General features: G+C 31.7%; 1 protein-coding gene across 1 annotated transcript in view; it reads right to left on the bottom strand.

Moving 5' to 3' along the window:
- Positions 1-26,662, bottom strand: part of LOC113401798 (uncharacterized) — a 78,098-nt gene that overhangs the window by 27,872 nt on the left and 23,564 nt on the right. The window lies entirely within an intron of this gene.

Genomic DNA, 26,662 nt, shown 5'->3' with positions numbered 1-26,662 from the left:
TACAAGCATTTTTGAATCATCATTTTATAATAACAATTAAACTGCTTCTACCAAAATAATCAATATTATTTTGTTTTTTTTTTTATTAAATTATAAATTTAAAATGTCAATATTCTTTAAGTATGAAAATATTACAGATCGAAGAGGTAAAAAAATGTTGTGATCGGTGCACTGATGTAATCGTATTAATTTTTGAAACCAACTTATAATGAATGAAACAGCTGCTAAATAATTCCCTAACCGGAACCCGCATTTCGCACAATTACAAAGAACAAAATTAACATGACTACGAATGAATAAAGTTTCAACTTATGTAAAAGTAATAAGTTCGCGCTTTTAAGGTTTTGCGGTTTTGTAATCCTTGCGTATAACAAATGTATTGAGAAGATTTTCATCGGAGTTTCAAATTTCGTACTAGCAAGCAAATAATTGTATTTGAATAACTTGTTCTCTGGGTTCTTTAATCGTCTTGCTCCGTATAAAACAAAATACATTTCGTTCAAGTAATTTTCGTCAATTGCCTTCAGGTAGAGCGGTGCACGAAGATGTATAAGTGCCCCCTGATAGCGTCTCAGGGTAACGTGCTGACGATGTTAAGACTTATCACCGCCCTTAGCTACAGCCTGACCCGGCGGAGACTGGGCACGCATGATCGAGTTTATAGTCGAAAGGCTGCGGACCAGGTCGGCGCAGATACTTGAAGAGATGTGACTTTATGTCATATTCAAAGCGAATAAATGGTTCTCCTTCCATGGGAACGTGGTTGTACGGATACCACCAGTAGTCTCCACTTATTATTTAAAGCTGTCCTCTGGACCAACATAACAGACGGAACAAAATAAAGTATACAGTAATAAAGAGTTAGCGAGTTATTTTTTACAGTTAAAGTTGTTATGTGAGATAAAATGTATTTCTCAATTAACCAAGTTTATTCTTAGTAAATTTATTACTTTAGAAGAGGTGGCAGAGGAACAACACATTGCCTTTGTTCAGATAAAGTTTGTTTTATGGCTAAAGCGAGGAAATTAATATTCATTGCTGTATCAAAATAAACTGTATAAAATTACCCGAAAATCTCAAACTCGCGCTTTAGCTACCCATGTTAAAGTATTTTTAACTTGAAGTCTGTTCTACAAGAAATGGAATAAAAAGAATTGAATACACTCAACGTGAATATTAATCTTTTAATGGGTAAGTTTCCTATGGATGCAGTATTACCTAAAAATATGAAAATAATAAAATGCTCGTTGGGAAAGGTACCATCCAGTCATAAGTTTACCACTAAACAGCACTACCTGCATTGTTGAGTTCCGGTTTGATGGGTGATTGAGCCAGTGTACATGTGCGTGATATAATTTCCAAAGCTGGTGATGATGATGATGAGATGGATGGCGCATTGACGGTACAAGGATTGATTGATATTTATTACAGCTCAGCCATTTGCCATTCCTGCTTATAATAAAAATAGCCTCCAGATAGCCGGCTAATAATATTTCGCTAATAAAATCTGTTAACCGTAATTTTTGTGGGATAATGTATACGTTTACAAAATTATTTCAGAAAATGTTCAGAAGTGTTCAAGTGTCAAATTTTTGATAATCAACTTATATTTGATTTTTTTTTTTTAATGAAACAAATAAATTTATTATATATATATATATAATAAATATAATGATTAACATTTATTTGTTTCATTAAAAAAAAGGATACGACTTTTGTGTGGTAAGCGTTATTATAGGTAGTTAATAATTGCTGAAAATAAGTAATCCTAATGAGAGTTTTTCGCCAGTTCTTCTAAGATCGGTAAATTATTAATGTAGATGAGCAACATACTCTTGTGTATCTATATAGTTTCCGACATTATGATATTTATTAAATTAAATTGAACATTGTTAAGGCATATTATAACTTTTAGCATCTGCCCCAAATGTCAGCTCTTTTTTTACGATAGTTTATCCTGTTAAATCTAGTATCAGTCTCATTTATTGGCTTGTCTCATATATAAATGTATTTTCGAATATTATGCATCAATCATATGTTTATCCGATTATTAAATAAATACTATATTTACACTAAAATGTACATTTCTGTAACATATAAGTTGAAAGCTAAAATTTGCACAGCGCCATTTTAACGTTTTTTCATTATATCCATACTCATATGGTTTCAAATTAAAACTATTAATACAGTATTATATTATTCTGGCTTTAATAATAATTTTCGTGGCGGTATATCATACAAAATTGGAACACGATGACTTCTTTTTTCATATACTGATAAATTATTGCTCGTTCTGTGGCAGAAATGATTGGTAAGAAACAATATTAAAAAAATACAATGTGAAATAACATTTGAGCCGTGAACTTTCAATGATTGTATATGGCTGTTAGTTAAGGTAAAACGAATTAATACGCTCAATCACGTTGACGATAATCTGGTTAGGACAAAGAAAGAAGAATCAATAGACTTCCAGATTTCAGTACATTGATAAACAATGAATAAACCAAGACATTCAGTCCAAGGTAAGAAAGTTAATCGTGGATCTATGATCTACGTCTTTTTTTAAATATCTCAATTTGGTTAAGGGCAAGAAAAGCGAAATTGTTAGAAGACAAGGATACATATTATTTCAGAAGAGAAACTTATTAAAAAATTTAAAGCTCAATGACAAATAGGTATATTACTGGACCTAGTATTATTGACTTTTAGGCAATATATATAAAAAAAATTGTTGTCACTGATATACTCTGTCATTAAAATGGATAAGAGTAACTGCTGTGTTTCTTGCCTGTTCTTCTCGGGATAATCTACTTTCCGAACCGGCGGTAGCTTTAAATTTAATTCAAAAGAATATTTAGATTTTTTGATTTTAATACCCTTTTTATGCTTGGACATGGGGCAATGCGCTGCTACAATCGATTCTCGTTGCTAAAATTCAAAATCAGTAAGCATCTGTGGCGGTAACAGTACCACGATTGCATTTCAAGTCGAAATGATCTAAAATACTTGAAAGATTTTTTGTTTCATAAATGTATTAATTACTATTATAACATTTTCGCGTAAGTGTTCTCGTGTGTTAATGTATAAATCTCAATGTTATGTTTTCTAGATTGTTTTGAATTTAAAATTTAGTTTTAGTCCCACAAGAGGATCAAATGCAGCGGATGGAGTTGTCTCTGTTACACGGTGACATGACATGTGCTTTGAGAGCTAATTTTAAAATTATAATGTATTTCTATGCATTTATTTTAATAATTTGCTGGTAGATTTTGATTTCGTGATTCATGTTTACAGTGCCTTCAGGTTTTTTAAAATAATATACTCTTCCTCAAACTCAAACATAAAGTCATCACAGTTTGTTCTGTTGAATTAACATTAAGCTTTGATTTTAATATAGAGGTCATATAATTTGATATTATAGCCTTGGTTTGAAATATAGGAGGAATACGAAAAAAATCTGTTATCCAATTGTACAAGAGTTAATTAGATTAGGCTACCATAAGGTGAAGTCTGTGCAGTCTGATCACTAAACCATCGCAGTTCCATAGAATATATTTAATTTATTGCAAGATTATTAAGAAATAAAGACATTTATGCTTTATTTTTCTGTTCAGACAATAAAACAAAAGAGTAAAAAAATTAAAACTTCAGTAGTAGCATGAAGCGCGCTCTTTAAGGCGCATTAAGCAATTTTAATTGTCAGCATTCTATCTTTTGAATTCACGGAATTTTATAGACACAATTACGAATATAATATTCTTCTACTTGCAAATAGCCAAGAGATTTAAGGATGCGAGTGAGACTATGAACAGAACCTAATCTCATTGTGAGCTCCGTTAGGTTTTTCGAGCAAAGAACTTGAATATCTGTGGAGACAAAGTTAAGGCTAGTCACAATACATTATTAAAATCATTTCGAGTATCCTAACTCTTTTTGTGAATCTTTATTTTCTTATACTATTTTTATGATATCGATCTGTCAAACTTAAGCCATGGGAGCAATTGAAAGGAAAGACAAGCTACTAGCGCAGGAATCATTTTACTTGGTGTTAAGACTTTTGCAAGTCCATTTGACTATATACCACCCCTACATTTTCTACCGCGAAACAGCAATACTCAATATTGTTGTGTTGCGGTTTAAAGGTTGAGTAAGCCAGTGTATTTACAGACACAAGAGACATGACATCTTAGTTTCCTTTTAAATTATATACAATTATGTATATGGATATGTTCTCTAATATTACGCATATGATAAAACTCGGCGATTTATCGAGCCAGCAGACTCTTTAGCTTAATCGATATTCGACAGTGGAACTCTGAAGAAAATTAGCGTTCCTGTTCTACTATTAGGATTATTCGGTGTTGTACCTACAGGAGTTACATGACTTGATAATCTTTTATCATTAGCCTACTAAGAGCTGTGAGAATCTACAAACCTGCATCATCGCAAAAGTATTTTGGTTTTTACATGTACAATCAGTATATGATATTTCCGAATTCGACGTTTACTGAGAATTTCAGTCCAGTGTCTTCAAGATAATAGTGTGATGGATTAACTTTGCCGTTTCATAAATTCAAATAATTTGTTAAAAATACATTGGTAAAGAAGGCATATTATTCGACACAAGATTATATATATGACAAAAGGGTGTTAATAGGGGTTAATGCTTGTTGACTTCCAGGCAGGATATACATATATAATTGTATTTAACTAACATGACTGTATTTTTAGATGTTGAAAAAGAGTAACTACTGAGTTTCTTGCTGGTTCTTCTCGGTAGAATTTACATTCCGAACCGGTGGTAGCTTTACTTATAATAGTTTGTTAAATGACGATTCAAAAGTGCTTGTATAAAGTATATTTTTATTTTTATTATTATGATTTTAATGGCAATTGAATTATATTTGTGAAAAATATTTACTCCTATAAGTCCTATACTGTGCCAATCAAGATATATAAGAATTGTGATTGATCTTTGGGGGCAGTGTTGGTTTTGCCGCCGAAGTGACTAGTTCTAAGTTAAGTACTTCAATTATTATTTTATATAAGCTGTTCATAACATGGTTACATGACATTACAGTTCATGATTGTTGGTATTAGAGTATGTATATCTTGCTACTTAAAGGGTAGCTTGCTACTTATAGTTACAGGATAGTTAGCTATAAGTCTTTTCAGTATAAGGTTTGGTAAATAATATATATATATATATATATATATGGTGGAAGATAGATCATATAATTGTTGTATCTTTTTATTAAGTGAATGGGTCAATTTTAGGAAAAGGCGTTCGATCTTAGATGGCAACAGTTCTTGCTAAGTGTAATGGAGATAAAGTATAAAGAAATAACTTTAATATTTGCTTAATTAATAAATGTAATTAATACACCGTTAACAGTTAATATTTATGGGTCTTAATCTAGTCGCTTATTATAACGTACCAAGGGCTAAATGTTTTGTCTTCAAAATATTCTACTCTCATAAATAACGAATTACATGAGAAAGCTGCGCTGATAACAATACGTTTTCAAGAATAATTCATAGCCGTTGCATTCATATGAAAGAGGCACGTATTCTGTAAAATACCTCCGTACAATTTTGGCGCACAATTAACCTGCAGATGCAACAAACAAAGAGTTTATAATATGCGAGGAGGGCGCGGAGGCGTGGGCCCGTGTAGCACGTTGAGGGGACTGAGGAGGAGAGGCCGAGTGCGGACAGCGTGTGCCGGATCGGATTACAGCGCCGCTAGGAGGCCATCTGCCGCTTGACACAACAATCAACCTAACGAGTAGCACTCGCGACGGGATTAAAGGCTAATGCCACTGTGAACGATACCGTTTACGCCCTTTATCAGTTACATTTAGACGTTAACAAATCGCTTGCGTCGCGACAACAGCCTTTGTTTAGAGCTATGAGCTGAGTGAATTACATTTACACTGAGATCTGCTGCAGAGCACACGCTCGATGTTACGAATAATATTGAACTGTGTTAAATAATCGATGCAACATATATATTACGAAGTTTTTGTTTAAGTTTTGTAAAACTAGCGACATGTCACTGCTTCGCAGTGGTGCAGTTTATTAATAGAGAAAATGACAAAGAAATACAATACTGTAGAGCTTAGTTTCATTGCCCCCTACATACAAACAAACCTCTTTATAATATTAATATATATATATATTCACAAGCGGTTAAGAACGATTAGAGCTATGAGTGTATGGATTTTTAAAAGGAATTGAAAAAGTATAAAGTGCCGTAAAGCAAAGAAAAAATATTGTAAGCCGGAAACTTTTCCATTCTTCTTTATCTTAGTGCATCAAACGCAATACGGGGTGCATTAAAATATGTGCCAGCTAGACTCAGCGTGGGCTAATTTAATTTATGTAATAAGTAGGCGGACGGGAAGGTGGGCCACCTGATGATAAGTCGTCACCACCCATGGACATTGACGCTGTAAGAAATAGTACCATTCCTTACATCATGCGCCACCAACCTTGGGAGCTAAGATGTTATGTCCCACGAGCCTGTGGTTACACTGGCTCACTCACCCTTCAAACCGGAACTGAGCTGAACTGAAGATGGGCCATTAGATGTCGTTTGAAAAATCAATTATATTATTGTTATTATTTAAAATATGGTCATAAATTCTTACGCGCCATTGACACATACATAATATAATTAAACTATATTCGCCACACTGTTAAATTACATTTTTAAACAAAGTGCTCATTTCTGGATACAAGTTAAGTCGCTCGTCAACTAATAACGTAAAATATTTCTATGTAATTTAATTAGTTTCGCTTCATAAATATATAGATTTAAATTCTGATGATTAGACGAATTATTCGATAAATTCTTCGACACGATTGACTGTCTTATTTTGTCCAAAAAAGGAATGTAATGTTTTCAGGGTTCATATGGGTAGGTACATATGTATATAGGAATGTGAATTTTCTTTATTCCATCATAACTTTTAAAATCTCAACACTAAACTACTATTCGAAAATTATCGTCTATCGAAACAATTTAGAAAAATCGTTTCCTTAATTTAATTTTTTTTTTTTTGCTATCAGGCTAACGTCAGATAACGGTTTGTAAATACTATTTATAAATATTTTGGACAAAATGGCTGAACTAAAAAAATATTTTCCTACGCTTACATAGCAAACACTGGCTAAACCTTAGGAGATACATCAAAACAATGTACTAGAAAATCGTACGTCGGAAAAGCCCTTCAATAAAGATCGCGATAGCATTTACCTATCATATAAGGTACACTCATAATAAACACTTTTATGTATTATAAATAAGTAAAAATCCATAGGTACCTTGGCCATTCAACATAGGTAAAAATTGTTTTTTACACGATAACATTGTAATGAAAATATCAGAAGTAATCAAAATTTTCAAATTATGTGCAACGAAATAAATCAGTCGGAAATGGCTAAATATGTAAAAAAATGTTGACCGTGGCAGTTAAAACGATCCAAATTTAAATCTATAAGTCATTATATAAGCAAAAGCCATAAAATTATTGTTTAAAAATATTGCATTTGATGTGCACTTGTATTTAATGATTTATTTAAATCCTTCCTTCCTCTTATTTAAAAACAATGAAGTATGAAATAGAAATAGCTGGCATACAAATAAATGAATGTACTAATTTTCAAACTAAAGGTTTTATATACCTGAGAGCTCGTTGACGCTGGCCACACATCAAACACTATTGTTCATATAAACAATAACAGAGTGTAAATCTCCAAATTTCCAGTAATATGGTAGGAGGCCTTCCTTTTGAGGATATGGTTAAGGGCTTATTCCACCACACTGCTCCAAGGGTTGGTAGGTACAATTAAGGTAAATTTTGATTTAACACGTGTATGTTACTCGAAATGATTTCCTCCTAACAGGAAATAAATTCTAAATAAAAATTAAACACATTAAAATTCAGAGGCACTTATACAGCGGTGATACTTTTAACTATATGAAAAAATAGGTTCGGCGTATCTGGAAACTATAGCTGAAATTAATATACATTCAGCCAAGAAACTGCTTAACACTTTAAGATTTCGCTTAATACCGTGGAAATTATTTTGACTAAGGTTTCAGAAAAAATAGATATTAATTAGTAAGTAACACAAATGGGGGTAAAGATTTCTGCTATAAAGTTTTATAAATTTCGGACAGGTAAAGCCACGAGTTTGGATAGTGTTACTGTGTTGTTATTTAAATCATTAAAAAAAAAATAATTTTAAACTTTGATTATCTATTATTTATTATTTAATTATCTTATTAGATCTACTCCATGTTTTAATGTAACAGTGGAAATTTTGTTGACTTATGTAAAACTTATTTTCGTATCAAATGTTTGTGTATTTATACTATGCTGTATGTTTCAAAAAATTAAATTCAAATTAAAATAAAAAAATTAAATATATGAATACGAAATTAATATTCGGTAAATAAATAAACTTTATAGTAAACGTTTGGAAAATTTGCAAATATGATCTGCTAATTAAGCACCAAGACTAATATTATAACTAATATATTTAGTGAAACAACAGCTTTATCACTATGTAAGGGTATGTCCATTTCCCGGATACAATAAAGGTCACAAAACGTTTAAATATCCTCAAACTTACAACTATTGTTTGACGCGGCGCACGCGAGTATCAAATATTTAAGACAACCATAATCGTGTTTCAGTCAATTAAGACTGTAATGATAAGTATTAATACAGCTAAACCTTCCTTATGAATCACCCCGTCCCGTAAAAACTTAAGGTTAAAAAAAAGTATTTTTTTCAGACAGTCAGCCAGATGTGGGAAGACTTTATTTTATAATATGTAGTAATAGAAAATTCCGCTGACGCGTGTTCTTTTCTCAAAATCGATTAGAAATAAGTTCGACTAAAAATCCTTCATTAAATATATTTAGATTTTATTTTTTTTCGTTTTGTCGTTGACCTCAAAATATTTTCATTATATATGTACATTCACAACTAATCACAGTAAAGTTGTAGTTTCTGTTTTCAATTGAGAAAATTAATTGTAAAGATACAAACGATTTTTGAAATATCGCCAAGAATCTTTGCTTTTGGTGATCGTGTTCATATGAAAACGTATATAAATAAATTATGTTGTGGGTATTGATTGATTGAATATGGAATAAGAGACGTTCCACACATCACTGCACGGATTGAACAAAACAGACGTGGCATTCAACGTTTATATTTTGCTCTTTGTTTTTTATTCGCAAGTTTTATGGAGTAGTGCCAACGTTACACTGTACCGGCGACGACTGATTACGTTTGACAGAATAAAAATTGAACATTGCCATTTGATTTCTCTATCAACAACACTGAGCATTTTTCATTTGGACTAAATAAATTGTGTGCAGCATTGTTTTGTTTTTCCAAATAATTAGATTTATTTGACGTTCGTTTTTACTTTATTGACTTTTTGGAGGATTTTTTATTAAAAAGGTTTCAATGCTCCGCTGCATTCCTTTAGACGTTTTCCATCACCGAGCGCATTGGTATGGTACCCAGTAATCATATTCTACTACCAAACAGCATTACTTAGGATTGTTGTCTTCCAGTTTGAAGGGTGAGTGAGTATACTTGCAGGCACAAGGTTCATAACCATCCATATCAAGGTTGGTGGCGCATTGGTTTGAAAGATAAGATTAAAAAGCCGCTAATGTATTTATGGGCATGTATAAGTGAACACTTAGCAGCAGATGGTCCATTAGATCAACCGCCAATCTAATTTATTAAAAAAAATGTATTGTTCTTAGTAATACATTTTCATTAATCCAATACCACCTGGAAAGGATTAAGAAAATCTTTGTCAAGACGAGTTGTAATATCTACAGCCTTTGTTCTTGCCAGTTAAAGATATGAATACAAATTGATTCTATAAATTATTGTCATTCTAAGCGGATTGATTAATTGTTTAATACAACTAAAATGTTCACTGTTATTTAAAATTTCTCAAATATAATTAATTGTAATAAATTAATAATATATATTGTAGTAGACCGAAGTGTAAATAGAAATTATTCTGAGTGGTTGAAATGGCGACGCATAGTACTCGCGACTTCTGAATTCAGTTTAAACTACAGGGTACAATACAATTATAACACTGACATCAGACCTGTTCCAGTATATGGACTGGGGGACCAACTTGATAGATGAAAAATGAATTCATTGTGCCGAGACACTCTAAAAACTTAAGAAGGTAATTTGTTTAAAATAAACAACGCTAGAAAACATCTATATTAGTATAAATTCTAAAGTTACTGTGTTTGTTTATCTGTCTGCCTGTCTGTTACGCTTTCACGGCTAACCACTGAACCGAATTGAATGAAATTTGATATGAGGCAAGCTTGACCCCATCAAATAATGTGACCTGTTGTTAAGTATTATTTTTCATTTATAGTTCACCTCTGTTCATTAACAATGTATTAATCAATTCTTCATTAAAATACCTACTGTATAAAATAAATAGCAACCGTTTGAATGATGAAAATACTTTCATTGGCATTTTCTCATTGAATGGCTATTTAAATTCTCAGCGAAAAGTGCTTCAGCTGCAAACGACTGGTTGCGTTTCTTAGCATTCCTCATCTTTAACGCTTCCTAGGTCTGAAACGGAGAAGCGATTAAGGGTAGACTTTAATTCTCGACATTTTCGAAGTCCTGGGATACGAAACATCCTTGAGTCAAAATTCCAGTACTTCGAGATTAATATAAGTCTAAGTAAGTCGGACCTTTAATCCTCAAAATCCATCATTATTTTTTCTACTTACTAATTGAAAAAAAACATTGTCTGATTTGACAAGTGTTATTACGTAGTGTGACTCATTCATAGTAAAAACCTATAGTCTATATAATTTCACGCTGAATATTTTTCAAGATTATCTTTTTTTAATATTTTTTATAATTATAAAACATACTGTAACTGTTTTATCGTGAGGTGAGTGGAAATGAGATTTTAAGCTGAGTGACTGGAGTGTTGAAGTGAGGTAAGTAGAAGATGGAAGACGAGCGGGGTTTTGATGATTGATAAAATATATTGAATTGTGATCTTGTTGGCGAAGGTAACACTTGCTTGAGAACGAAATAGAGATAAATAAAATAATGAATACCCCAAGTTAAAGTGATTTTTTAATATTTTTCTTATGGATGCTCGATACAGGGTTTGATGTCTCGTATTTCCAAATCTGCCGCAGGAGTTTAACGAATATTTTCTAAAACAATGCTTGCAGTTTTATTTACACTCGGGAAAAAATATCCGTATTTTGATTTTTAAGTTTGACACGACGTTTGTTGTCAGCGCGGTATGAACGCCAACTGGTAATGTTTTTATTTCATTTTATATTAATGATATTTATGATATTATGTATTTGTACATTATGTTTTTTTTTTTTTTTTAATGTAATAGTAAAGTAAACAGTCAAATGGGTTACATGATGTTAAGTGGTCATCATAGACACCGTGGTCGAGTTGTGTGTACACCGGTTTTCATGGGTACGCCACACCGAGGTCCCGGCCGAGTCGATGTAGAAAAAGTTCATTAGTTTTCTATGTTGTCTTGGGTCTGGATGTATGTGGTACCGTGGTTACTTCTGATTTTCCATTACACAAGTGCTTTAGCTACTTACATTGGGATCAGAGTAATATATGTGATGTTGTGCAATATTTATTTATTATTTATTTATTTATACACATTGGCGAGGGGTACTTTTGTTAAGAGGTACAAAGTTTTCTATTCACATAATATTATTATTATAACGTCATTATTTTAAGACAAGCATGTCTCGAGTCTTGACCTGTAATTTTAATTAAAAATGTCATCATCGACTTTGCCTCTTGCAACTTTCGCAATTATTAGCCGTTATATCCTCTCTTCCTGACTTCGTCCAAATAGTAAGTATCCCGAGATATTTTTAACCAACTAATCTTCACTATTATTTTCTTTTATCGTTGTTATTGTATCTTCAAGAGCTGGCTGACAAGCGATTTCTTCATCAAAAAACACTCTTTGTTTTAATTTCTATAAACATTAAGATTTTTTTTATACATTCACCGCGTAGGCGTATGACTCCACACCGCCTGATGGAAAGTGATAGTGGAGTCCAAACGCGAAGACGGCCAGTACGGTCAGGTAGAATGAAATGCACTAGTCACGCCTCGTTTGAAGGAACCCAAGTTATAAGAAGAGGAGAACACGTGTCCTGGTAGAGAACTCCATTTTTTGGAAGTACGACATAGAAAAGAGTTTGCGAATATCTTCGTGCGTGCTGGAATTGATGTCTCAGTTAGACGGTACGTAAAGTCTTTGATTATTTAGATGCCTAGATAGAGTGACAACCGTTGGCCATAAATTACACGCACATTGGTAAAATAGAATGACGTTTAGCGAGTGTCGAGTGTAGCAGTCACGCACACTAAGACAGTAAGGTTAACTCATTTGTTTTAGTTCTATTTCTAATCTAAGGTTATCCTATAGTTTTACCCAGCCTGTGTATTTAACAAAGATAACGACTGAATATTGATGGCACTAAAGCAATTTATATTTTATGCATAAATAATGGAGACAATAAAGGGCCAGCTGTTCCTTAGATTACTTAGGATGTCGTATTAAGCTTATTCCTTATAGTTTTGTATTTTGTGATATAAACATAATGTCCAAGTTTCAAATGAGGTGTACAATATAAATGACACTACATTGAATATTACTTTTGATAAATTAAAAAGTTCTCAGTTGTATCAATCACTGACATAAGTATTTATGTTATATTTACCCCTATCATGAACGTGGGTTTTTTTTTTAGAAGTAAATAAAATTTTATATATAATTATCAGTACTTTAATAGATTTACCATCACTATAGCAGAAAATTGTAAATAGTGGCCTTTATAAAACTGATTATTAATTTGTTTAAAAATAAATATATAGATGTATAAAGCATAATAATGAACATTTTAAAACTGCGACATGTTCTATTTTAATCGGATCAGTATTTACAAGATGGAAAAGAATTATATAATTTAATATCTATATATACGAGGTAGGTTATAAATTGCTTGACATTTATCCCAATACAAAAATAGAATGTAAGAGAAAAGTCATAAAATGGCTTCTCACGTTTACATACGAGGGCACTGAAAAGTTAATAAATACACACAGACATATATAAAATACCTACAACGATACACAAACACATACATACATACACAGTCTCTCTTCTTATTCTATTTTATTTATTTTTTCATAATATTTGTAGGCGTACGGACAGGGAACCCCGACTGATGTTAAGTGGTCACCACCGCACATAAGCATTAACGCTGTAACAAATATTAATGATTCCTTATATCAACCATGCGCCAATAACCTTGAGAACTAAGATGTAATATCCTGTGTGCCTGTAGTAACTACAGACCAATTGTTACTGTTTACCGGCACAATATACAATGTATGGGTAGTACCTACCGAAACAGGCTCACACACACCAACCAAGCAAGTATAATGTAATACGTATATTTGAGAGATGAAACTAAAAATAAATAAATATATAATCCTGCTGTGTCTGTAGTTTTTCCAATCCCAAGATAAAATAAAGATGAATTAAAAACTTTGACATTGAATGAACATCTTTAGTTGAAATCTTAAGTAATATATGAGATTGTGAAAAAATGGCGTATTGTATGCCGGCAAATTTGTTATCGGAACTAACGTCAAAATTGATATTTATATATTTTTTTTATGATATTAGGACGGACGAACAAATGGGCCACCTGATGATGAGTGGCCACCACTGCCCATAGACAATGGCGCTGTAAGAAATATTAACCATTCCTTACATCACCAATGCGCCACTAACCTTGGGAACTAAGATGTTATGTCCTCGTGCCTTTAGTTACACTGGCTCACCCTTCAAGCCGGAACACAACAATACTGAGTACTGCTGCTTGGCGGTAGAATATTTGATGAGTGGGTGGTACCTACCCAGACGGGCTTGTACAAAGCCCTACCACCAAGTAAAATATTTAAATAAAATGTTGTTGTATTATAAATAAAGTCATATTATACTTGAATTGTATTATGCACTAGCATAAAATAACAAAGCTACTAACGCATCGCATGGAATTTGTAAATCTAGGGCTGTTTATAAATTTATACATAACTATACTAAATTTCAAATCCACTAGCGAAATGCCGGGCGTTTTTAACGCAAACGCCGATCAACGTGAACCGCACCTCGTAAACATAAAATAACATTCGTATCGGTATTTCAGCACTATGTTATGAATTTATTAATTCCGAATTCATGAAAATTCACAAGTAGAGCGCAAGTTAGAACGCCTTACTTGTATTGTTGTTTATAGTAGTGTAGTGTGTGGGTATTCCGTTTATAGTCGAACTCATTTTGACACGATTGGTTTTGTATCTTATGTAATGTCCATGTTATTGTTATAATTAAATAATTGGGAGCAAAATAATATATAAAGCTTTGAACATTTTAATTTAATTGGCGGAAAAGACTTGACGGAAAAATCAAAAATTCTCATAAACGCCGACTTGAATAAAGAATATTTTAATTTGGATGAAATATTTGAGTTTAAAGTTTTTTTCTTTAGGTCTAATTTCCCAAAAGTATCATTCTTGGGCTTTAACGTTTCTCCCTTCCCACTAACGATGTATTTTGCAATGATGTTAAACAAGCCATTCGTTATCTGTGGAGGTTAAATAAACAGTAAGTAATATTATTATTTTTTTCTAGGAAATAAATTAAGACTATAATTCGAATATAGGATATATTACACTAGAAAAATTAGTTACAGTTGTTACTGACTGATTATATTTTAATATTTAATTGATTAATATCTAATTTTGTGATTAAGTATAAAATTTAATACTGTAAATGAGATTACTTTTGTTTATTTGTGTAGGGATATCGATTGTCTATCTGAGCATCTTCATTTGTTTAATAGCCTAGCAGCCTATTAGCCAGGAGTATCCACGTAGCTTTAAATGTATAATGTTTTGTTCCGTCTAAGCCTATTCGGGGATTCTAAATCTGTGTAGACCGTAATGAACTTGGCTCGTCTGTCTCGTTGATCTAGCAACAGGCATATTCGGCCGCACACCATGAGGGTTCATATTCATGATCCAGTAAAAGTGATTTATAATGATGATGATGATTTTTTCTGTATTTTCTGTAACAATGTATAACATCCCGAAGTTGGACAAGATAGGAACGTCACCATACCGTTTTTTAGTAGACACATAAAATTGACCAATTGCACCTGAAGTCTCATCCGTCATGTAGGCTTTTTTGTTATGATATAGGGGGCAAACGAGCAGGAGGCTCACCTGATGGAAAGTGATTACCACCACCCATGGACATCTGCAACACCAGGGGGGCGGGCTGCAGGTGCGTTGCTGGCCTTTAAGGAATGAGTACGCTCTTTTCTTGAAGGTTCCCAAGTCGTATCGGTTCGGAAAAACCACCGGCGTACTACCAGGCTTGATATCTTATCGGAATATGCACTATAATGTCACTGCTTATAGAATAGATGACGCTGTGAAACTGGCCGTCGTCGAATAAAATTTTTAGAACATCATCAAAGAACTTGGCTGAATGATTTATTGATAAAGACCGACGGTAAACACCAAGAATGATTATCAGCAAAATATATTAAACTAGCAATCCAATCCCTGCTTCACGCAGGTACAATAATATATATACATCTTTTGTGTTGAAGAACAAACTTAAAAGGAAAAAAAACTTATTTTGTCTCTAGTATAATATGCATGTACTCTAAAGTGGCAAACAACTAGAAGGCTCATCTGATGGAAAGTGACTACCACTGCCCATGCATATCCGCAAAACTAGGGGGCTTGCAGGTGCGTTACGTCCTTTAAGCATATACCTTCCTGTTGAATCACTCTGTGTATTAATGAACATCTAATTTAAATCCGTTGCATAGTTTAAAAGATCTAAGGGTGAGTTCGGCGGGAAGCGACTTTATTTTATACTATTACTAAATTAAAATGTCAAGACCCGCATTTTTTTACCAGCTCTTCACGGGTAATAATAAAATCGAAAATTTTTCTTTCATCATAACTGACCTCGAGGAGTCAACGGATCTTAAGGATGACATTAATTATTTCCATTTTTTATTTTATTCCGGAAATTATTTTAATGATTTTTATGTAACTTCTTTCGACACGGCCAATGAAATATAGAAAAAAGTTACCATATTAAAAGTTAAAAAGTACTAAATTTTCTGAAGGTAAACTTCTATGTATGTGCCAAACATACAAAATTTATGTCCGAACGAGCTTACCCGACTCGATTTATTAGGAATAACTCAATTCGAGAGTCCTTTGTTTTGCACCTCATGACTTTATAGAATTAACGTAATGTTTCTTATAAGATGATAGAATATATGTATATACATATCCTTTCAACTTTCAATTTGCCAATTCATAAATTCAAATCGTTTAATTAAAAAAAACATATTACTTAATACAAGATTATATTAATGTTAAATAAGCGTAGGTAGGCTTTCAGATAGGATATATTATATAAATATATAATTTTATTTGATTAACATTCTGTAATTAAAATATTGAAAAAGACTAACTACTGAGTTAATTGCCGGTTCTTCAAGGTATAATCCACAGCCCGAACCGATGGTACATTTAATACGATTCTTTGAAAAAGCGATTGAAAAGTACCTGAATAAGATATTAACGATATTTTTGCCGGTTCTTCTCGGTATAATCTGTATTCCAATCCGATGGTAGCTTTACTTTTAATCTATGTATGTAATCTATAAAATGACGATTCAATAATTCCTGTAAAAGTCTACTTAAAAAAAGTATCTAATCAAATAGTAAATCAAATCAAAATATTATTTAATTTATCTTAATTTATAACTTTACATAGCTCGTGTTTTGTCTCACTTTTCTTTGTATTTTTATCACCCTTTATATTATATTCTAATGTACAGAACCAAACTTATGATTTATAAATTACATCACTACCTTATTTGTACACAAATTGGAGATTTACAGATTTTAAAAAAATATTTATTTCACGTTTTCGAAACTATAGTTTTGGCAGCGTCAGCACAAATATTTTTCTATTCGGTAACTAATATATAAAAAAAATATACAATACGTAAACATTGTTTAGAAAAAACTCGTAACTCACAGAACACGAACTTGAAATGTGAGAATGTAAAATGCGACATAGAATATAATAATTATAAAATTTATAGGATACACGTATCAAAATGGCGTATCACTCTACGTCGATGGTTAACATTTCACGAATGAGATACGAAGTGAATTCTTACAGAATCGCACTGCTGATTATAAAGAATCAACGACATTAGTACACCTTTTGTATGTTTTATGGATTATACAAAACAAATCTTATACGTAATCAATAAACAATTTACAGCCTATTACATAACAAATAAAGCCTACAGCATAATGAATTGTCGTAATTTATTTATGATATAAGTAAGCGTACTAGTAAATGGAATTTGCCGCCATAATAAACATTAACCATTATTTTTATGGTTGATGCTTCAACTAACTGTAGAACATACGATGAGAGATGTTACCAGACGATCTTGAATAAACACAAAATAAATCAAATATTATATTTTAGTACAAGAACATTATAATAAAATAATAAAGATCCATTGAGTATGAATTCAACGTTTCTATTACGCTTTCACGTCCGTGTATTATAAAGTCCAAAATACTTTAAAGTTTAATTAAAATTGTCCTAAAATAACACCGAGAGAAGGTTTCGTGTTTGCTTAGCCCTTGAAAAGGTCTTTTAAATAGAATGTTTTATTTCGTATAATCTCTAATTTTGAATGTACGAAAGCCCTCATAGTCTATTGAATTACGTACAATAGAAGAAACGTGATGTGAAAAGTTAATCTTTTTAATTTATGTATCGCGAAAATGCATACAAAAATATACTATTTGCGGATACTTATAAAGATATATTTATAATTAATCTCATGACGGTCATGGAAAACATCGTAAGAAAACCGGCATGAATCTAATTTCAATGAATTTCTTCCACGTATCTTCCGACAGGCATTGGAGCAACTTGGTAGAATAAGTTAGAATCTTTCTCCTTCAAAAGGAGTGGGGAGAATTTTAACGCTGATTATCATGAGATTCAGCTCGTTCAGCTCGGCTATGTTTCCCAGTTACTGTTTTTATGCAAAAAAATTAATTATATTTTTACTTCAATTTATTTGCTTCACGGTATTCGTTGGTCAAAATAATTGATATATTAATTTCCATAGCCGTACATAAATTTGAATGGAATTTGAACGGCAATTCGGGCCCGTAGTTGGAAAAATATTACAATTTGTTTGATAAACGTTTAAGAAATAAGAAGCGGTGAGATGTACTAACACAGCACGGGCGGAGATATCGCTTGGCTCGATACATATTGTAAAAGCAAACGTTAACTTCGCCCGTTCGACATTAGGACGCCTAGCTAGTCCTTTGTATTTCTTAGAGTGCCAATGTTTATGGACGAAGGTAATTACCATTATGCCATACCAGCCGTTTTACCTACCCGCTTTCATTATATATTTAAAAAAAATATATCTAAGAAGTGAATATCAAATTCTCCTACAATTATTATTAAAGAAAATTATAAGAAGTTGTCTTGACAAATAAACTCCACTCGATTTTGACACAATTCTAAGTAACAAGAAAGTGTTGTCAGAGATGAAAAAAAATTCGCCTGGCCATATGGTATCATTACGTACAGTATCTTTAATAATAGAAATTTGCATAAGCATCTTAAAATTTTATTCATAAGAAGAAAATTGTTTCCCCTACGCCGTACACTCGCGTTAAGGAATCGAATTATAATACAAAAATTGCCCTGTTTTTATTACCGTAATACGAAATAACCAATGACTAAGCTGATTTGAAAAGGGGCATAAAATGTTAATCTTTTATGGATAAAAAGGAAGACGAACAGATGAGCTATATGTTTATTTTTATTAATTGTCAAAGACAATAAGAAACACGAATTAATAATAAATAAATGGAAATTTTTTGATTGTTAATGGTCACACTAAGAATTTTTTATACCCTGTTCAAGTTAGCTTGATCTTTTTGACAGACGGGCTAGTGATGAGAAACAGAAAATATAACATATATAACAGTCGACGGTGTATAGTTGTTTATATCTGAGAAAGAGAGCCGCTCCGGCTTCGTTTTTGATCAATTTAAACGTTTAATGTCAAAAATGAAAATATACGCACGAAGTTACGCAACGAACGCATTTTTTTCGTTGCCCATAATTTGCAAATGATGCTATCATTGGTGTTAAATTAGTTTTAATCAACATTAAATGCTCAAATGCGTAATAAACATTTTATTTTAGATTAACCTCGCTTTGCTTTAAAATCGACTCGATTATCATATACTACTAGATTTACGTATGTATAATTGAATAATATTTTATCTGTATTGATATTATAATTTAATATATTTTCTTATTTATGATATATAGAAGAAAATATAGAACATTTATAAATAGTAAATACAGTATAAATAAAAATAACAAGTCCGAATAAGGTCGAACCAAAAAGGTTTTAAACTCACTATAATATGATACCAGAGGAAATGTTACCAATACTACAAGATTAAAACAAAAACGATTATAAGGCATCTGGAATAATTTCTGCAGCGATCGCAAACTCAAAGATCTAAACTTTAATACAGTCTCTATTTATGTCTCAGCTTAATATGGAATCTACGTATGGATTTTATATGTTTGATTACAAACAGAAATATACAAAGAGCCTGCAGAGAAATACTATAAGTGCACATTTAAGTTGCATATTTTAAAAAATGTTTTTAAAAGAACAACTTGTTCTGTCTTTTATATAATGCGATAAAATTCCTTGTGAGATTTATAATACTTATATTTTAAACACATTTGAACATCTGATGTCATAGGAAATAATAAAAGGGCCTAGACAAAGTCACGTAGCAATTTTCTATTTCGTTTATAGAAAGGTACAAGATTAGATAGTAGATATCATGTTAGCAATAATTGACGTATTGAATATTTTACGACGACAGCAAAGTTCGAAATCGCTAAAATAATTGTCAAATACCAAAATATTCTATATGAATCTAGATACCCCCAGTTGTTCTATCGTAAAACAGCAATACTTTGGTTATTTATACGACTATCAAAGCTGAGAATACGTCACAAAAATACAAGCCAATAGTTAGCCACTAAGTACACACACACTAGTAAAGTAGACGTTAGGCGATTGTCAAACGTAACTATCACGCACACCAAAATAATAAAGTTGGCTCATTTATTTGAAATACAATACATCGGAGAGTTATAGTTTAACTTAATTCTGCACATAAAAACACTTTCCGAACTGAAAACCACTACCGTCCTCGTTTAAGGAATTTAATGAACAACCCACATGGTATTAAAAAATGGTGCCAAAAAGTTCACAGTATAATATACGAGTGAGCATGTTAATGGCACTTTTGCAAAGTATCTTTAATCTCATGGTTGGCAGCGCATTGGTGTAAGTATTCAAATTTCTTACAGTGTCGACGTCTATGGGTACTGGCGACCATAAACAATGAGATGGCCCATTTTCGCTACAGACTTCTTATTCAAAATTTAAATTTCTACTGAATTTTTCAAATAATTTCTCACTAAATTTATGCAATAGAATCCAAACTAAGTGACGATAAATATTTCTTAACTAAATAACAGTACACTTGTATCGTTAGAGGTTAAAATCATCACAAATTGAAGACACCTAAAATCCCAAAAAAAAATACATTTTTTTAAAATAACATTAACATTTATATAATTGAGCACGACAGTAATGAGACATTACGTTCCATTAATAATAATGTAATCGGAATATAACGTTAGTTTTTTGAATAGTTTGTTTGCAGACAATCAGAATATATGCGGTTAAACTGGAATGTTGGCTTTGAATACCGATGACTGTGCAACTGCGGCACTCGTTTCAATCTCTACTCTATGCATAAGTAACGAGGAAAGTATGGAGACATGGCTCGTATGCAGAATACACTTACCTCTAAAATATTACTGTTTATATTTTAGTAACGACTTGAAATTTGCAAATAAATTTAAATTTCGAACAGACATTATTTTTATCATACACTTTTTATTATAATACAGTCGGACAGACTAGCTTTATAAGAGATATTAACTTGCATATATTATTACTTATGTAGCTATTGAGTCACTAACTTTGGGAGCTAAGATCACAACATTTCGTTTGCACCAAAACAGTACTTTGTGTTACTGTTTGGCGATAGAATATCTGATGAGTAGGTGATACCTAGAACAAAGCCCTACCACCAAGTTTGTAAGACCTGTTTGACATAATTTTAAATTTAATTTCAGCAATATCTGTAAGTTTGCATGTATTTTAACGGTATTGATTAGTATTTTAGCGTAAATCATCTATTGGTGGGCTCTGGGGGGTAAGACCAACTCGAACGCCTGTCTAGCGCCACTCACTATTCCCTTGTGGTGCGTAGCGGATACACTATACATATATGTACCTACTTTGTTGATATGTTGTAATAATAATAAGAAAAATATATTTTAGTTACGAATTTCTGTGATTTCATTTTTTTTTTTTCAATAATCATGAAATTTCCATGACTTCCATGCCTTCGTTACCGACACTACATTTGTTAAAATAATCGTTTTAATAAAATATTTATTTTTAATATCAAAATTAAATGTACCGATTGTGTTATTGCAATATATATTCATTTTATATGTATAATTTTAATTTCATAAAAACCATCACGTAATAACGTACTTTTCAGCATAGTCTATTTTTCAAACATGCAAACATATAAACTCTCCACTTTATAATATTAGTAAGATTAATTACTAAAATATTTTCGAAACAAATAAAGTGTGTAATTAACTTAATCGAAGCAGAAATGTGTGCAGTCTGGTTAACTTTTAAGTATTCATCAAACTAATGTACTACAGTACAATACATAAAACAAATGTCTAAAAAAAGTCCGCGACGGTATATGTTTATCTCATAGGGATAACACACGATAACCATTTTTACGAGAAATAATGGCTTATTTACGAAGCGATATTAAACAATACAGCATTAATCCTTATCCAATTAAGAACCTTAAATACATTGTGCTTTTAATATAGATATAGTCCTAAACTGACTGAAAAGGCTGTGAACGTTATATGTAAACACCTTTTGTAGTATATTTAGTATCAGCATTGCGCCCGTGCGAAGCCGGGCGGGTCGCTAGTTTTATATAAAATTAGTTTTGGGGATGATTTTCATATGGTATTATTAATGAGTATGTTTAAACGAGCGGTTAGCGTGGGTTGTGTCTATTCCAACAGAAGTTTGTAACTAGGCTATTACGCTGTTTTTTTACGGAAAAGGCGTGCCTTTCACGGGGTTTGTTATATAAGTTAAATAATAAATAGAACACATTATGAGAAAATATATAAAGCTTACTATTAAACTAACTATTACAATATATAAAAAAATATATGTATTCTAAGGTAGAGAGGAGTAATCTTTGCAAAGAGAAAAAGCATTCTGAGCAGTGTCACTTTCAAAAATCTTTGACTGCCTCATTAACTATAGTATATTATGTTCCTTCGTTGGCAATGTAACTAGCAGTTTCGCGCGTCTACACCTCCATTGGATCATAGCGTGGTATTAATCAAAAACCATCCTCAAGAAAATTAATTTCAATAAAAATGTTTTCTTAAATCGAACAAATAGATCTTTGGATTAGAGGATTTAAATAAACTCATAATATAATATGCTTTGGTAGGATTTACTACTAAATAAAATAAACAATAATATTATTATTATTAAACATTCTTGTTAAATTTGCGTTATATACCTTTGAATGTTTGACATGTTTCGCAAGACTACTGTAACTTTACTTTACTGGGCTTTTATTTTATTTATTTTCGCTTGTGAACGAAACATTCCACGTATGCCATCCACTAGGAAATCTCGGCTCCTTCCTAATTTCAGTTTTCAGTTAAACATACACGGCACAAGTGTGTGATTCTTTGTTCATGTGTGCGTCAATTTCGCTGATCAATGTTTAAACGTAAAAAGCTTCAATAGCACTATCGTAAGTGGCACGAATACAATTTCATATAGAATTCCAGAGACGTCAAGCTACTTGATATAGTTTGGGTGTTCATAATACTTCGCGTATAACACCACTGGGATTGCCCTTCAAACTCATGTTCAGTCACAAATTCACATTTGCCGTAGTACCCTCGGGTATACATGAGGTTTTCGAATCCCAGGTTCGAATATAACAAGAATGAATTGATACACCTAGATAAGTATTATGCAGGCATTATGAGATATATAAATGGGACAGAGAAATAATAAAAAAAAAAGAAAACTACCTACACAAACTAATTACTCCTGTTACTCAGCTGTATATTGTAACTATTTTGTGGAGAATGTATACCATTTTACAAGAGGATACCAGATGAAAATTGATTATAATGATAAATTTAAAATATATATAAAGAAACGATTTTGTGCTCCTGGATATGTACATAAATTCAGATGATAGCATAAGAGGGAATAAAATAATCGTCTTGTGAATTTTCACACAGAAATACTTCTGTATTACATTGAGAATATTTCAAATTCGACAAATAAAAAAAAACACTGATTTCTTTAGCACGTATTTCTCAAGTCATTCTTTTTTATAGATATTTTCTTTCAGTGTAATGTTTCTATATGGAATAAATAAATTTATATTTAAAATTTAACATTCATTGTCATTGTTTCGTTTTACAATATTTCGAATATACGAAGAGTAAGTGAGTTTAACGAAAGACTTTCGCTTATATTTCATGGCTTAAAGACTTTCGCAATTGCTGAAGTAATCACTTAATATTTAAGGTACAGTAATATTACAAAAATATATATCATCGACTTCTAAAATAACCAAAATTGTAATTATTAAAATACAAGTATGTGATATACTACAAAGCTGTTTGACAATGGCACAAATTGACAACGAATATAGGTTATAGTATTTCATTCCAGAGTTGTCAGTTTCACTTTCGGGCTAAAAATATTTCAAAATTTATTTTAATAGATTAAATCAAAAATGCAGACATAGACGTGTATTTAGTTTTATACATTTTAACCTATACTATTCACTGAACAAACTAGTAAATAAAAAATCTATATATATATAGAATCGTAGCGTGTTGTAAGTTTTTTGTTATTTTCATGCGGGATTAATAAATAAATAATAAATATTTATACTCAAACTACTGATTTTCATGGCGGTTCTTCTCTGTGAAATCTACATTCCTAACTGGTGGTAGTTTTTACTTGAATTAAATATTGTAACTCGTCGATTCAAAGGTAAAACATATACTTGTATTTGTTTAAATAAGTGTTTTAAAAAAAGTATATCCAAAAGACGAAATAGAACAAAGTGAATTTACTTAAAAATTCGCAAATAGCCTATAACTTTTTTTACATAATAATTATTTACATTGAAAAATTGAATACGAACATTCAAATCAAAACAAAAGATATACTAAAGGCAGAAATCATGACTGCGTTGAATAGTGACAAGAATGCCAGCGGCATTTCCCTTTTGACTCGCAATTCCGATTCTCTGAACGAAAAATAACCATCGGAGGTTATATGACAGTGTAATATCTGTTTTAGAATTGTTCTCACACTATATCTCACGGCACTTACTCCAAAACCCAAAGTGTTTCATCTGTTAGCGAAGTAAAGATATCATTTTTAATAAAGAGACTGATCTGATCTGCGCTGTTTAATCGCTTCAACATTTTTCACCATTACTCCGGTCTTCCGAAGACGGAACCAACAAGTTATTTGATTTATATAATAATATTATACTTTATTCATAATAGAGAGCTTGATGATGAGTGATTACATAAATATGTTTGTACAATTCAGTTCTAAGCTAGTTTATAAAGTGTTTTGTATTAAGGAGCAGCAGTCCCGTTCTCCTATTCGATTTTAATAAAAAAATATGTACTCAGTTTTTCACTGATTCTTAAGGTCGACAGGAAAAAAAACTGACTATGACGATGTAAAAAGTGCATTTTATCACGCACGATTGGTTCACAGTAAATAATTTAGTTTTGAATGTTCAAGAAATGAAATGTATTTACCATACCAAATGGTGGAAGGCAAAATTACAATATGTCATTAAACGGTGATTGTCTTGATGTATCCGATACTACGGTGTTTTGGGAATAGCATTAGATTCCAATCGCGTGCATCTTAACCGATGATTTCGGGTTCAAACTCAGGCAGGCACCGCTGAATTTTCATGTGCTTAATTTGAGCTTATAAATCATCTCGTGCTCGGCGGTGAAGGAAAACATCATGAGGAAAACAGTGTTGCATACCAATATATTTACAAAAATGTTATGTATCTTCACAGTAACATTGATCACTTTGATAGAATCAGTGATGACCATTGTATGTGCACGATACGGAAGGACAAGCTTATAACGCCAAGTTACAGTATTCATGCAGGTTCTTCAAGTTTATTTTCCTTAATCGAGTTTACGATTTGTGCGACGGCGTTCCTATTTGAAATATTTATATAAAAAAAAAAAACTTTTTAAGAAAATACACGTTTGAAACAAAGATATGCACTTTTACTTTACAAAACCTTATTATACAATTCAATACGTTCTCTGTTCGTTCTTTGATCAAATAAGATTAAGAAACAAAAATATTAGCTAGTATAATTCAGGAGTGATATTTAGGTCGAGTTCGAGGTAGTCGCGAATGAGATATAACCAAGTGGAACACGTACAGTTATGGATATTGGATTGAGATTGAAGATCGGGTCGTACAGTACACGTGCCAGACTAATAACGCTAATATTTTCTTCACTACGCTTATTATACAACGCGACGTTCGTCTGCATTACCGATATCATTGAGATCGAACGATCTGTTTTTTTTTGCGACTAATATATTACGTAACGCAATTATATAATAATCATTATGGTATAATAATAACGTAAAACTAAGTAAGTTACAAAATGTTTGCTGTTTTGTTTTTGGAAGGTTTTGAGGTTATTCCACTCTGGTCCAATGCAGTTTGGTATATGAACATGGGCATCAACTCATGTACACAGTTTGTTTGTAGTGTTATCTAAATCTAGGCTTTTACATTAGAAACACTGCTAGTGGACATCTGACCACGAAAACTAATATATAACAATTATAATAATATATTGAATACTTTATTGTACATAAAATAAATACAAAATAATGTTTAATGAGCATCAAGTATAAAGAGCATGCTTATTCCCTGAAAGAGATTTCTATCAGCACAAAAAAATCTTGGTAAGATAAATAAGATCGACATTTGAAATCATACAAATATTAATTTTCGTATACATGTATATTTTATATTATGACATTTGTAATTTGTTATACGGCTTCGTGCAATCCTTCGGCTGTCTGGGTAGGTAATCAGCAATATTTAGTACAGCTGTCACAAAGGTACATAGGACATAACATC

This window comes from Vanessa tameamea, chromosome 10 (genome assembly GCF_037043105.1).
Source record: "Vanessa tameamea isolate UH-Manoa-2023 chromosome 10, ilVanTame1 primary haplotype, whole genome shotgun sequence".
Lineage (NCBI taxonomy): Eukaryota > Metazoa > Arthropoda > Insecta > Lepidoptera > Nymphalidae > Vanessa > Vanessa tameamea.
This window is presented reverse-complemented; position numbering and strand designations above follow the sequence as displayed.